The following is a 12,580-nucleotide window of genomic DNA, read 5'->3' as shown; positions in this document are numbered from 1 at the left end:
GATCGAGTCAACGAGCATCCGGGCAGACATGCAGCCATGACTCTCAAGTTCCAAGTCCCGTGAGCTCTTGAGTCTCCGTATATTATCACCATGGGTGGATCAGATACAATTGTATTTGTATTTGAATTGTATTTAAATACATTTTCAATGTATTTGTATTTGTAATTGTATTTTGGCACCCAAAAGAAAAAGTAGTTATATTTGTATTTGCATTTTTGCATCATAATGTCACAAGTATTTGTATTTGACCTCTAAAAAATCAGTATTTGATCCAATCCTGGTTACCACATACTTCTCTCTCTCCTTTTCCTTTGTATAAAGGAACAATTATACCTGATTTCCAGTCCTCTGGAACCCTCCCCTCTTCCCAGGCCAATCTACACAACTTCCATATCCACTCCACTACAATCTAACCCTCATACTTCAGCATTTCACCACACACTCCATCAATTCCTGGGGCCTTTCCCATCTTGATCTTCTTCATTGCTTCCACTACTTCTGCCCTACTGAACTCTTCCTCCCTTCTCTCATCTCTTCTTCTCCCAGCCATTCCCCAGCCACTTATACTCTCACTGCTCTCACTCTCTACATTCAACAAATCCTCAAAGTGCTCTTTCCATCTCCTCAATTTCTCTCTCTTCTCCATCAACAATCTATTATTCCTATCTTTCACTCCTTTACTATTTCCCCTTTCACACTGCCTTACTTTCTTTACCTCCTTCCAAAACAATTTCTTACTCTCCCTCCATTTCACACTCAGATTCCTCCCAAGCTCTTCATCCTCTTTGTTCAACTCCCTTCTCCTGCTCACATATACTTCTCGCTTCTTTCTCTCATCATCTCCCCGACCTCTACTCGCTACCCATTGACTATATGCCTTCGTCTTATGTTCCACAGCTCGTTTCACCTCATTCCACCGTGCTGTCCCTTGCACACCCCTGCATCTTCTCCTCATTCCACAAACCACCTCACACGCTGCACCTATCTCTTCCATGAATATCTTACATATGTCTTCCACCCCTTCCATCTGCTCTAACTCATACCTTCCCAATTTTTCTTCCACTATGCTCTTATACTCTGCCATTTTCTCACTATCTTGCAACTTCTCCACTCTTCTCACTGGAGTTTTGTCCTCCTGTCTTCCCCTTCGTCTCTTCACCCATTTTCTTTGCAGTCTTACCTTGGCCATCACTAAGTGATGGTCCAAGATTCTATGCCCCCACCCTCTCCACACTCTTGCAATACACTCTTGCATCCAATCCTTGTCTTCTCATTCGCTCGTCCACACGAAGTCTATCAATGCCTTTCGTTCAACAAATTCACCATCCATCCTCCTCATGACTCTCCATGTATACCTGTGGATCATCTTATGTCGGAAGTAGGTGTTGGCTATTGCCAACCCCTTACCAGCACAGATGTCCACCAAAGCACTACCATTCTCATCTACTTCAGCTGGCACACCCCACTGACCAACCACTCCATCCACTCGTACATTCCCAACTTTGCTATTCATGACTCCAACCACAAATACTCTCTCACTCCTCTCAAACTCATCCATACATGCTTTTACACTTGCCCGAAACTCATCTTTCACTCTTGCCACTTGGTCCTCTGTGGGAGCATACGCACATACAATCGCCCACGCTTGTATACCTACTTTCATCCTCACCCATACAATCCTTGCGCCCACTGTTTCATAATCTCTTATATTATCCTTCCACTTCATGCTTATCGTCAGACATATTCCCTCTCTTGCCCTCTCATTCTCATTAACTCTCTCACATATTCCTAAACCATACTCCCATTCTCTCACCCTTTCACCTTACCATTTAGTTTCAGTCAATCCACATATATCTTCTCTTGCATCCTGGAGCACCTGAACAGTCTCTCTCTCATTTCTTCATTCACTCCACTCACATTCTATGTCCCCATCCTCAGAATGTCCTTTATCTGTTCCTTAGTCGTCAATGTATGGTCTGTCCTGGTCCGAGGCGCTTTACTTGTTTGTTTAGTTAGTTCTTTTTACGAGGTGGGGCACTAACCCACCACCAACCCTTTTAGTTGCCTCATATGACAAGCAGGGATACTGGAGGAGTATTCTTGAAGCCCCTCTACCCTCGGGGGGTAGGATAAAGAGATTATCGATTCTCTTTTCCTGATTTTAAACTGAAACCTTGCACAAAGTTTAGCCTGCATCAGGTAAAAACTGTTTACATTGACCATGACCTTTGACCTATTGTAAACAACAGGTCAGCATCTTGTGTAATCCTCAACTCATCCACCAAGTTTGATACAAATCAGATAACAATTGTTTTCATTATTATGTCTACACACAGACTCGTATGTCAAACTTTCGCCCTGTCATGCAATATTACCCTTTGATTGTTCTGAAAAGCGAATCCTTTCGTTATTATTTGACCCTTAAAACTTCCACCAAGTTTTTGGTTCAGACCAGATCAAAACTTGTGAGCTGACCTTGCCTTATGACCTTAGCCTTTGACCTATCATTGCAACCTTGACTTTTGGCTAAATGTTCTCAAAATTAAACCATTTTACCTCAGCCCTTGTCTCAGCTCCTCCAGAAAGTTTGACCTAAATTGGTTAAAACTTTTAAAACTGACCTTGCTCTGTGACAGCGACCTTTGATCTATTGCTTTAAAAGACAATAGGATTACTTATTGTCTGACCCTAAACCCTTCCACCGAGTTTGGTCAAAAACAGATCAGACCCTTATTAGCTGACTGTTAAAACACACACATACACACACACACACACACACACACACACACACACACACACACACACACACACACACACACACACACGGGTACGCTCGTGCGCAAGAGACGGGTGTAGTATGCCATTAACTCAAGATGTTAGAGAAGACTGTTACTAGTCCTCCAGTCCCCCCACCATTAGGCATCTCAAGTTAAGGTACTAACAGAAGTGGTTGGCATTAGCATGGATTAGACCAGAGGTTCTCAACCTTGGCGTCACTCTCCTCTCAGCAGTTAGTGCTCTTGGCCATGCCCCCTCCCTCCATTCCATATTTGATTCCATTCAAGATTACATTTTAGTTACCACACACACACACACACACACACACACACACACACACACACACACACACATATATATATATATATTCTCAGCTATCGACCACTTCCATACAGTAAAATCAAATAACTGAGGAGATAAATTTGTACACGAAGCTTTTATGTATGGTGTTCATAAATGACAAAAAAACCTTCAACTCTGTATAAACACAACAGGTATTGACTGCAGTTCGTAGACAGGGTGTAGATGAGACCAGATCTGCTGTAGACGACATACAGAGATGAAGCTGTGACCATTAAGCTCCATACATATACTGGAAAAATCCCAGTAAAAAAGATGTAAGACAGGATGATACAGTTTCACCAAAATAGTTTACAATATGTTTAGATGTATGTACAAAGCTTAATTGGAGTAATAACGGGATTAAAATAGGTACTGCATATCTGAATAACCTCAGGTTCGCAGGTGGCATAGTTCTCTTCAGTGAATCAGGTGGTTAACCGCAAGAATTGATAGAAGACTTAAACAGAGAAAGTCTTTGTGTAGGACTGAAGATGAATAAGAAAGCGACAAGAGTCGTGTTTATTTACCAGTCCAGATTGAGGAAATAAGAATCCAAACGTATTTTAAAACTAGTTGATGAATTTGCATACCTTGGGCCAGTTTTACAGACTAACTTGACTTTCGAACCTGAAAGAGGGATACGTAAAACTGAGTTGGAGCACCTTCGGTAAACTGAGCAGCATATTACAGGACACTTTACCATTGTGTTTAAAGTGAGGCGATAATAATCAGTGCGTTCTCCCAGTGCGTTCTCCCTGTTATGTCTTACGGCTCAGAAACATTGACACTGATAGAACCTCTGGGGAAGAAAAAAAAAAATTAAGCAGCCATAGAGAGATGGAAGAAACCGATGCTAGAATCACTTAAGTGACAGGAAAGTATCAGCTTGGATTAGGAAACGGATTGGAGTCGAAGACGTAATTTGATGAATGAAAATAAAAATGGCAGTGGGAGGGCCATATTTATAGAAGACACGACAAAAAGCTTATATAAATTTTTAAAAAATGGGAATTGTCAGCTTGATATTGATGAGCTATAATTGCACCCACAGCATACTGTGATTTTTATTGTGCATGCAAGGTGTGAACAATTCCAGTCAGCAGCTGCGGACCAAAAATAACAGATAAACTGAAATTTTATGGCATGTAGGCATAGATAAGTTAGATTCCGAGTTGCACGACAGTGACGAGGTCAGTGAAACCGATATTGTTAAATGAGCTTGAGTGTGTACTAAGTCTGAGATTACAGTAAGTATGAGTTTGCATTTTGTTGGACTCTTCATCTGAAGGACACAGTATACCTGTAGGACTTGTTCCCCTCGGTATGTGATGAAATCTTTTATTAGTAAATTCTTCATTATTTGAAATGGTCAGTTGATGGAATAGTATGATGGTGCCATTCACATTTTATTCTTGGTCTCTCAAGAGGATATATTTCAGCTTTGGAGAGACTTTGAGCTGAAGGGGGTAGATATAGCCATCATTAATCTCTTCATTATGAGTCACTTCATATAGCTTGGGTAGAATCAGTTGTAGGGATAAAGAACAAACCAAGAATATATTGTCAGAGTACTGTGGCAAACACATGGTATCCTACACCTTTTATCTGATTTGGACCAAAGTTAAAGGAAATGTTATAGGTCAGGCAACAATGAGGAATTTCGATTTTGAGGGTAACTGGTTGAATATCGAAGTCACTGGGCAAAGTCAAATGTGTTGTGCACACGGATATTGCTCTGAATGCTTGCTGTTGGTTAATATCTCCGCCGACGAAGGTAGGGGAAGTTTTGCATTCAACCGTGTCTGTTTGTTGTGTGCAAGATATCCCATAAACATGTTATCATATTTCAGTCAAATTTTATGGACAGTGGGTCATGGAAGAGTTTAGTAGGTTTTGAGGAGCATCCAGATCCAGATGCAGGAATCATGAATTTTATTGGCGTTGCAGAAAGTATGAGCCGTTTGAGTGCATTCTAACTAACTGTATTGTCGTTTAGCTGCAGTTGATGCCTTGGTGGTAAGATTCTTGAGCAACATGGTGTCAGAAGTCTGTGCCAATATCTGAGCTGTACTTGGTAAAACCTCTTCCTCAGGGAGTTATGCAGCAGATTGAACCTCAGTATCAGTACCTATGTTACTGATGCAAACTGTCGATACTGAAGTGATAGTAACACCATGCAGGAGAATGATAGCCTTTTAATGATTTAGTTAATTTCCAACCTTTAAGAAATCTAGTTTTTGGTGTGTTCAAAATATTGAAAAAATTATAAAATTTAATGTATTTTTCATCTGTATCATTTATTATAGATTTTATGCATACGTGACGAAATCGTCACTCTCGTCCTCTAAGATATAAAAGCTATTTTCCTTAGTGCTAAAAATCTTGGCTTTTTGCTATTTATAAGCATAAATATTAAAATATCATTTAATTATACAAACGTTAGAAAAATAGGAATACTTTTTTTTTCAGCCAGTAGCATGTACAACGCCTTTTTTAATAAACATGTTAAACTGAAACTTAGGGAACAGAATGTCAGCAACAGTCGAGCAGGGTAGTACTCCCAAGATAGATGGAAAGCTGATGACAGGGAGAGCTGGAGCTCTTGTTTCATCAGCCCTTGGGACTAGTTCCTGACCATCACCCTTTGCTGAACTTTTTCAGTGTTTCAGTAACGCACAGAGTACTGTAGGCCAACATGCTCTCCAATACAGTTGTCTCTTACTGTCAACACCACTCTACATGCACAGTACACACTACACTTTCTTTTCAAAAAAAATAAAATAAATAAATGGCACAGAATAACCAAGCCTCGAAGTCCCCATGGGGGGGACCATAAATGCCCCCATCCACCCCTGTCCCGGTGACAACTCAGCTAGATGCCTGGAACAGCTGTCTGACTCACTTATTCTTCATTTCTGCAACACTTGTGGCCTTTCCTTACTTTCTCTCCGTCGAACACCACCTCTCCTCCTCTATACCTCACATTCCCTTCCTGACAGAGACTCAGTTGTCTGAGGCAACTGACAGCAAACCGTTTTCTGTTTCCTCCTACTTTCTCTATACTCATTTCAAAGCCAAAGGTGGCTGTTGCGTATATGTACACAAGGACATATCTTGCTCTTATGTTCCTGAGCTTGATTCTTCTGAATTCTCTACTCTCTGGCTTCGGCTTTCCTATCATTCTTTGACTAATTATATCTGCGCTGTTTACTTATCTCCTAATTCTGGTGACTATCAGAAATTCTTCTACTCTCTTACTTCTACGATGGAACACATTCTTTCCATTTCTTCTTTCTCTGAATCTTCATTCTACCTTTGGCTCTCCTATTCTTTCACTAATCCATCTGGTGAACAAGCCTACATCTTTTCTATCCTTGAACAGCTTGTACAGCACCCTACCCGTATCCCTGACTGCCTTGGAGAGAGCTCCAACGTACATGACCTCTTCCTTACAACTAATTCTTCTGCTTATGCTGTTAATCTTTCCTTTTCGTTGGGCTCCTCCGATCACATCCTTATTACCTTGACCTGCCCTACCACTCTAGTACGACCTGTGGACCCCCCAAAGAAATGTAGACTGTGGCACTTTGGAGCTGCTGATTGGGAGGCCCGGATGCGGTACTTTGATTTTTCCCTGGAATGATCATTGATTCCATGGCCGGGAGCCATCTGAGTGTGCCTTGTGCATTACGGAGGTTATTTTCTCAGGCATAGAAGTATACATTCCCTTCTCATATCCTCTGCCTAATGCAAGAAAGCCTTGGTTTAATCACGCTTGTTCTAATGCTGTCTGCATTAAGGAGAGGGCCTATAAAGAGTACCAGATCCAACCCACCCCTGAATCACATCTTGTTTATGTTTCTTCCCGGAATTGTGCTAAGTCTGCTCTTCTCTCTGCTAAAAATAAGTTCATCTGTACTAAATGCTCTCAACTCACCAACTCAAATTCTTCCCGCTCCTTCCGGGACCTTGCCAGAAACCATTCTATCAACTTTACCTCATCCTTCCCTCCTCTTCTCTACTCTGATGGCTCTGTAGCTATTTCTTATACTGATAAAGCAGATCTCTTCGCTCAGACTTTCTCCTCCATTTCCACTTTAGACGATTCCGGTGCTGTTCCTCCATCACTATGCCCCTCAGATTTCCACATGGCAGACATTAAAATTTCTTCAGCTGATGTATTTTCTGCCATCACTGGCCTTAATACTAACAAGGCGCATGGGCCTGATGGAGTCCCTCCTGTTGTCCTCCAGAACTGTGTGTCTGTGCTTACACCCTGCCTAGGTAAACTCTTTCACCTTTGTTGTTCAACTTGTACCTTTCCTTCTTGGAGGAAGTTTGCTCTCATTCAGCAAGTTCCAAAGAAGGGTGACCATTCACAATCCTTCATCATCCAATTGCTTTAACATCCTGTGTCTCAAAAGTTTTCAATTGCTTTAACATCCTGTGTCTCAAAAGTTTTCAAGTCATTTCTTAACTGAAAAACTCAAAATCATCTTTCCTATCACAACCTTCTTTCTGATTGTCAGTATGGGTTCTGTCAGGGAAGCTCCACTGGCAATCTTCCTACCTACCTTTCAGACTCCTGGTCATCCTCCTTTCGGGACTTTGCCGAAAGCTTTGCCATTGCACTTGACATCTCAAAGGCATTCAGTTGATTGTAGCATAAATCTTTAACCCACCTCGTCCCGTCGACGTATGGGTACGTTGCAACATTTTGCATTTGCCAGTCCCGATGACGTACTGGTACATCGTGCAATTGCAAGGTCCCTAATTTTCACAATTTTCAATTTTCACGTGTGATTTTTCGTATGTATACACAGGACACCTTCCTCTATTCCTCTACAAGATGCCCTGCATAACCTCCCCCCTCCCCCCCTCACGCCATTGTCTCAGCAATTCACCTGTTACCAGTTACCTGGCCAGTAAAACATTCAGGGCAAGAGTGATTCCCCAATCAATGACAATGTGGAGGACAAAGTTTACATAGCATTAGAGGAAGAAACAGTCAGAAATAATGATCAGGTAATGTGGCAAAAGAAGGTCAGGTATGGTGATTAGTTAGTGAGTGAAACAATGCTTATAATGCCTATATTACTGTTTGAAAACCAATATACTCTCGTACTACATATAAATTCGTACCAAGTAAATAAATAAATACCGTTTATGAGTGGTGTAAAATAGTTACCCTCTCACAGAACTCGTTTTCTTTGGTGCCAGCCTGTTAGAAAACCCAGTCAGGTAAGGAGGTACTGGTACCTGGATTGAATATTTTAAACCTCAGGTGAGCGATTTCTCTAAGAATTTTCGACGTTTCTCACCAAAAGCGAAGGTTTTAGCCAAAAAAAATTTTTTCGAAAATGCCTTGGGTTTGGGGGGTGTCAGAGGGGCGAAATAGCTTGGGACGTGACGGGTTAATTTCCAAACAGCCCTCTTACAGTTTCTGTCCTGTCTGTGCCTTCATCTCTAGCTTCCTTTCTGGTCGTTCTATAGCCACTGTTGTAGACGGCCATCATTCTTCTCTTAGATCTATCAGCAGTGGTGTTCCTCAGGGCTCTGTCCTATCATCAACTCTCTTACTTTTATTCATCAATGACATTCTAAGCTGTACATCTCATCCTATCCACTTGTATGCTGATGATTCCACCCTTCACCTTTCCATTCGGTTTTCGCAACGTCCATCTCAGCAGTTACTTCAGCAAACAATGGATGAGGCTATGGCATACCCAATGTCTGACTTGGCTTCTATCTCTGACTGGGTTAAAAATAATCTTGTTGTTTTTAATGCTTCAAAAACTCAGTTTTTACACCTATCAACCCAACACAATCTTTCACAGGAGTACCCACTAATGTTTAATAATATCCAGCTCAATCCTGTATCATCTTCGAACATGCTTGGGGTTTCATTCACTCAGGACTTGTCTTGGAACGATCATATTGCATCTCTAGTAAAATCTGCTTCCAAGAGATTTGGTGTGCTAAGCCGACTTCGTACCTTCTTTACCTCTGCACAGTTGTTGACTTTATATGCGGGTTTTATTCGCCCCTGAGTAGAGTACAACTCTCATGTGTGGGGAGGCTCCCCACATACAGCTCCTCTCAATAGGGTGGAGTCAAAGTCTTTTCGCCTCATTAACTCTCCTCCTCTTACTGGCTCTCTTCAACCTCTGTCTCTTCGCCACACTGTTGCATCTTTATCTCTTTTCTATCGCTGCTTCAATGGTCGCTGCTCTTCTGAACTGTCTGCTTGCATCCCTCCATCTCCCGTCTAGCAACAAACTCTCATCCGTTTTCTGTCCAACTGTCTAATGCAAGAGTTAACCGTTATTCCCAGTCTTTCATTTATGCAAGAGGTCAACTCTGGAACTGTACCCTTCTGTATTTCCTATTTCCTATGGTCTCCAGTCTTTCAAACGCAGTGTGTCCAGGCATCTCGATATGAACTGATCTTGAATTTAGCTCTCTTTTGTATTGTTTGTTTGTCTGTTTTTTTGAAGGAACGATTTGCGGGCTCCTGGCCTTTGGTTTCTTCTTTCTTGCATTTAAAAAAAATGACAAATAGTCATTACCATCACTAAACTGAACACTGGTTTTTACCATCCTCTGTGTGCATCTGCGTAATCTCTGAAACCATGAGGCAGTGGAGTCTACCTTGTCTTCAGTGACGCGTTTGTTTCACCAGTGACCCGATAAGTAATATTCCTCAAACTAGTAACATCAGGAACACTTCGAGACTAATTCGTACCAGTTTTTATGGTGAATAACGATCGCTTTGAACTACTGTCTATACTATATATAAATTTCCATATATCTTTTGCCTATTTAGCTACCTATCTTTCACGGCACACCTTAATCCCAAAAGGCGAACCTACAAGCAAATCACCTCCACGTCATGTTGTGCTTTGTCGTTTGGCTGCCCTCCCTTCACCTTTCACCCTCCCCTCTCTGATATTTCTCCACATTATCGCTCTGTTTCATCCTTTGTCTCCCCACCCCTCCCCCCTCAACCTCAGTAACACACTCCTCTACTCAGTCACTTATTTTCCAGTCTCCCCACGCGGCCATACCATCTTAGAGTATTTCTCGTAAGCTATCAATCACATCCACATCAACAGCACAATATAAATTGGAGCTGAAAAGTTGAAGCGAAGTTTTCTGTGCCTTGGGTAAAAAGTCCCTCCGTTTGAATCAGAAGAGTTTGGTAACTCTTTTCTACAATTCATAAAGATTCCAGGGATGCAGGGTAGTCTCCTATTGCTTCACAGATCTGGATGAAGACAGCCTAGCCTTGGGTCCCTCCTACACCCTTGTCATTCTGGAGCCTCAGGCAATACTCGATTGGCCTTTACCTTTCCCTCAAATATCCCCAGTTCTTTTTATTATTTTAATGTTCGATTTTCTTGCTTTGCTTTTCTTCAGTTTAAAATTGTGTATATTGCAATGCGCCATGAAACAACATTTGACACAGTAGGAAATTATTCATCATCCATGATCCCTCACTCAACTGTAGTTCTAATCGGGGTCATTTTACATTGCATATGTGAGGGCTGTGTATGTGTACTTGACCTTACTACCGTCATACTGCACGGTTTCAATTATCTTCACTGTAATGCTGCCAGGATCTTTTTCTTTATTCAACAAGCAAAGCAAGAGTCACACCATGGAGGAACCAGTCTTGCACTGGTTAGGTTAGCATATTTAGCTCGAAACTTGAAGAAACCGAGTTCGAATATCAGGCTCTTCATACCTGTGGACCAGTTTGTTTCCCACTTGACCCTGTTCACCCAGCAATACAAGTAGGGGCTTGGTGTTATATATTTGATGGTTTTGTATCGAATTCTAGGGAAAGATGGGACTTGAAAAAAATTTGATTATCTTCCATGATGTCTTCAGACATTCAACATTTTTCTCAGTTCATTCTCGCCACTTCCAGTAGATTTCATTCAGCTTAGTAGTTTCCAAGTGATGGGGTTAGATAAAAGCCATAATGAAGCATTTCACTACTCGTAATCTTTCTTATCTAAAATATAATAATCTTGTGGAGGCCTGAGCTAATTGAATAATACGCCATCGTGCCGGTTTGTGCAATCCATAGGCATTGCAGTGTGGTCTATTTCATCCTCAGAAAAGGGTGATGAACTGGCTAGGTAAGAGTCTCTCTCTCTCTCTCTCTCTCTCTCTCTCTCTCTCTCTTCATAGCTTACGAAAACGGGCAGGACGCAGCATTCCTCCAGAAAAAGGTTAAAAAAAAAGAAAGAAGAAGTTGCCACAACAACTGGGATTGTTAAAAACATTTTAGGTCTAACTTATATCCCTCTTTCACACTCAGCGTCACAGAGTCTCATGAGGTGGAACGAGGATGTAGAGGTTTGCTGTGATTGTTTACACTGCTTCCTACTCTAAATATTTTTGCTTCGTAGGTGTCCGTTGATTGGTCCAGAACGACCTGTAGACAGGCCAGGATGTTAATTTAAGGGACTGACGAACTCTTCAGGGTTTTATTCCTTCAGAGCACAGCTGAGTTACACTTGGAAAACGCTGTTGCCTCTCTTTTTCCACACTATCGTCGTCCTCATCGCTACTCGTTCAATGTCCGTTCATTAACAGGCTGCCTCTCATACTGACTACTCGTACTTCGTCCTTCATTGATTAACCCTCACTGTCTGACTCACTCTGTCACTGACTCTATGACTGTCCGTCCGCGACTGACTCACTGGCTGCACGCTGTCCATCACTCCATTCTGACTGGCTGACGAGCACAAACTAAACTCTGCCTTTGTCCGTTACCCCCTGGCTCACTAAACTGAACTGCCGTGCACACAATCCATTCCGTCTGTTACTCTCTTGTTGCAGTCTAAACACAATTCACTCCGTCCATTACTCAGTGACTCAGTGACTAACAGCTGTGCTAAACTGTTTCACTGGCCGTTGCGCACTCAATTACTCCATCCGTTACTCTCTAGCTAACTGCCATGAAGCAGGGTGGATCCATTTGAAAACCTCCTCTCCCCGTTGTACTACTAATGCAGTCCAGAGTATTCTAGAGTCTAGGAGAGAGCTCACATTTTCTGATGCAATAATGCACGTAAATTAACAATGCTTAATAACAGTAATTACAAGAACTAATTTTTAAGGCAAAAAGAGAAGGAAAATAAAACAGACATGTCGACGTTTCGAGAATGTTCCTCACATCTCCGGATTATAAAACGTTAACCTAATAATACAGCATTACACCTAATTTCTAAAATGATGCTCACATCTCTGTTTATAAACCACTATCCTAATATTTCTTCTTGTATGACAATTTCTAGAATGTTCCTCATATCTGATATAATCACTAACCTGATCTTTCCGGCATAACAATATATTTATTGGATCTACTTCTTTCAGTACGATGAAGTCTTGTTTATTCTTGCTACAGCCTGACGATTTGATTCAGCTTTGTCCACAGTATGGATAT

General features: G+C 41.5%; 1 protein-coding gene across 1 annotated transcript in view; it reads left to right on the top strand.

Annotated features, from left to right (window-relative positions):
* LOC145411601 (uncharacterized) overlaps window positions 1–12,580 on the top strand; it is a 176,675-nt gene that overhangs the window by 99,904 nt on the left and 64,191 nt on the right. The window lies entirely within an intron of this gene.

Source organism: Coenobita brevimanus, chromosome 90 (assembly GCF_032717465.1).
Source record: "Coenobita brevimanus isolate Jiangsu-jjx chromosome 90, ASM3271746v2, whole genome shotgun sequence".
NCBI lineage: Eukaryota > Metazoa > Arthropoda > Malacostraca > Decapoda > Coenobitidae > Coenobita > Coenobita brevimanus.
Note: the sequence above shows the minus strand (reverse complement) of the source record. Positions and strands in the feature narration are given on the sequence as shown.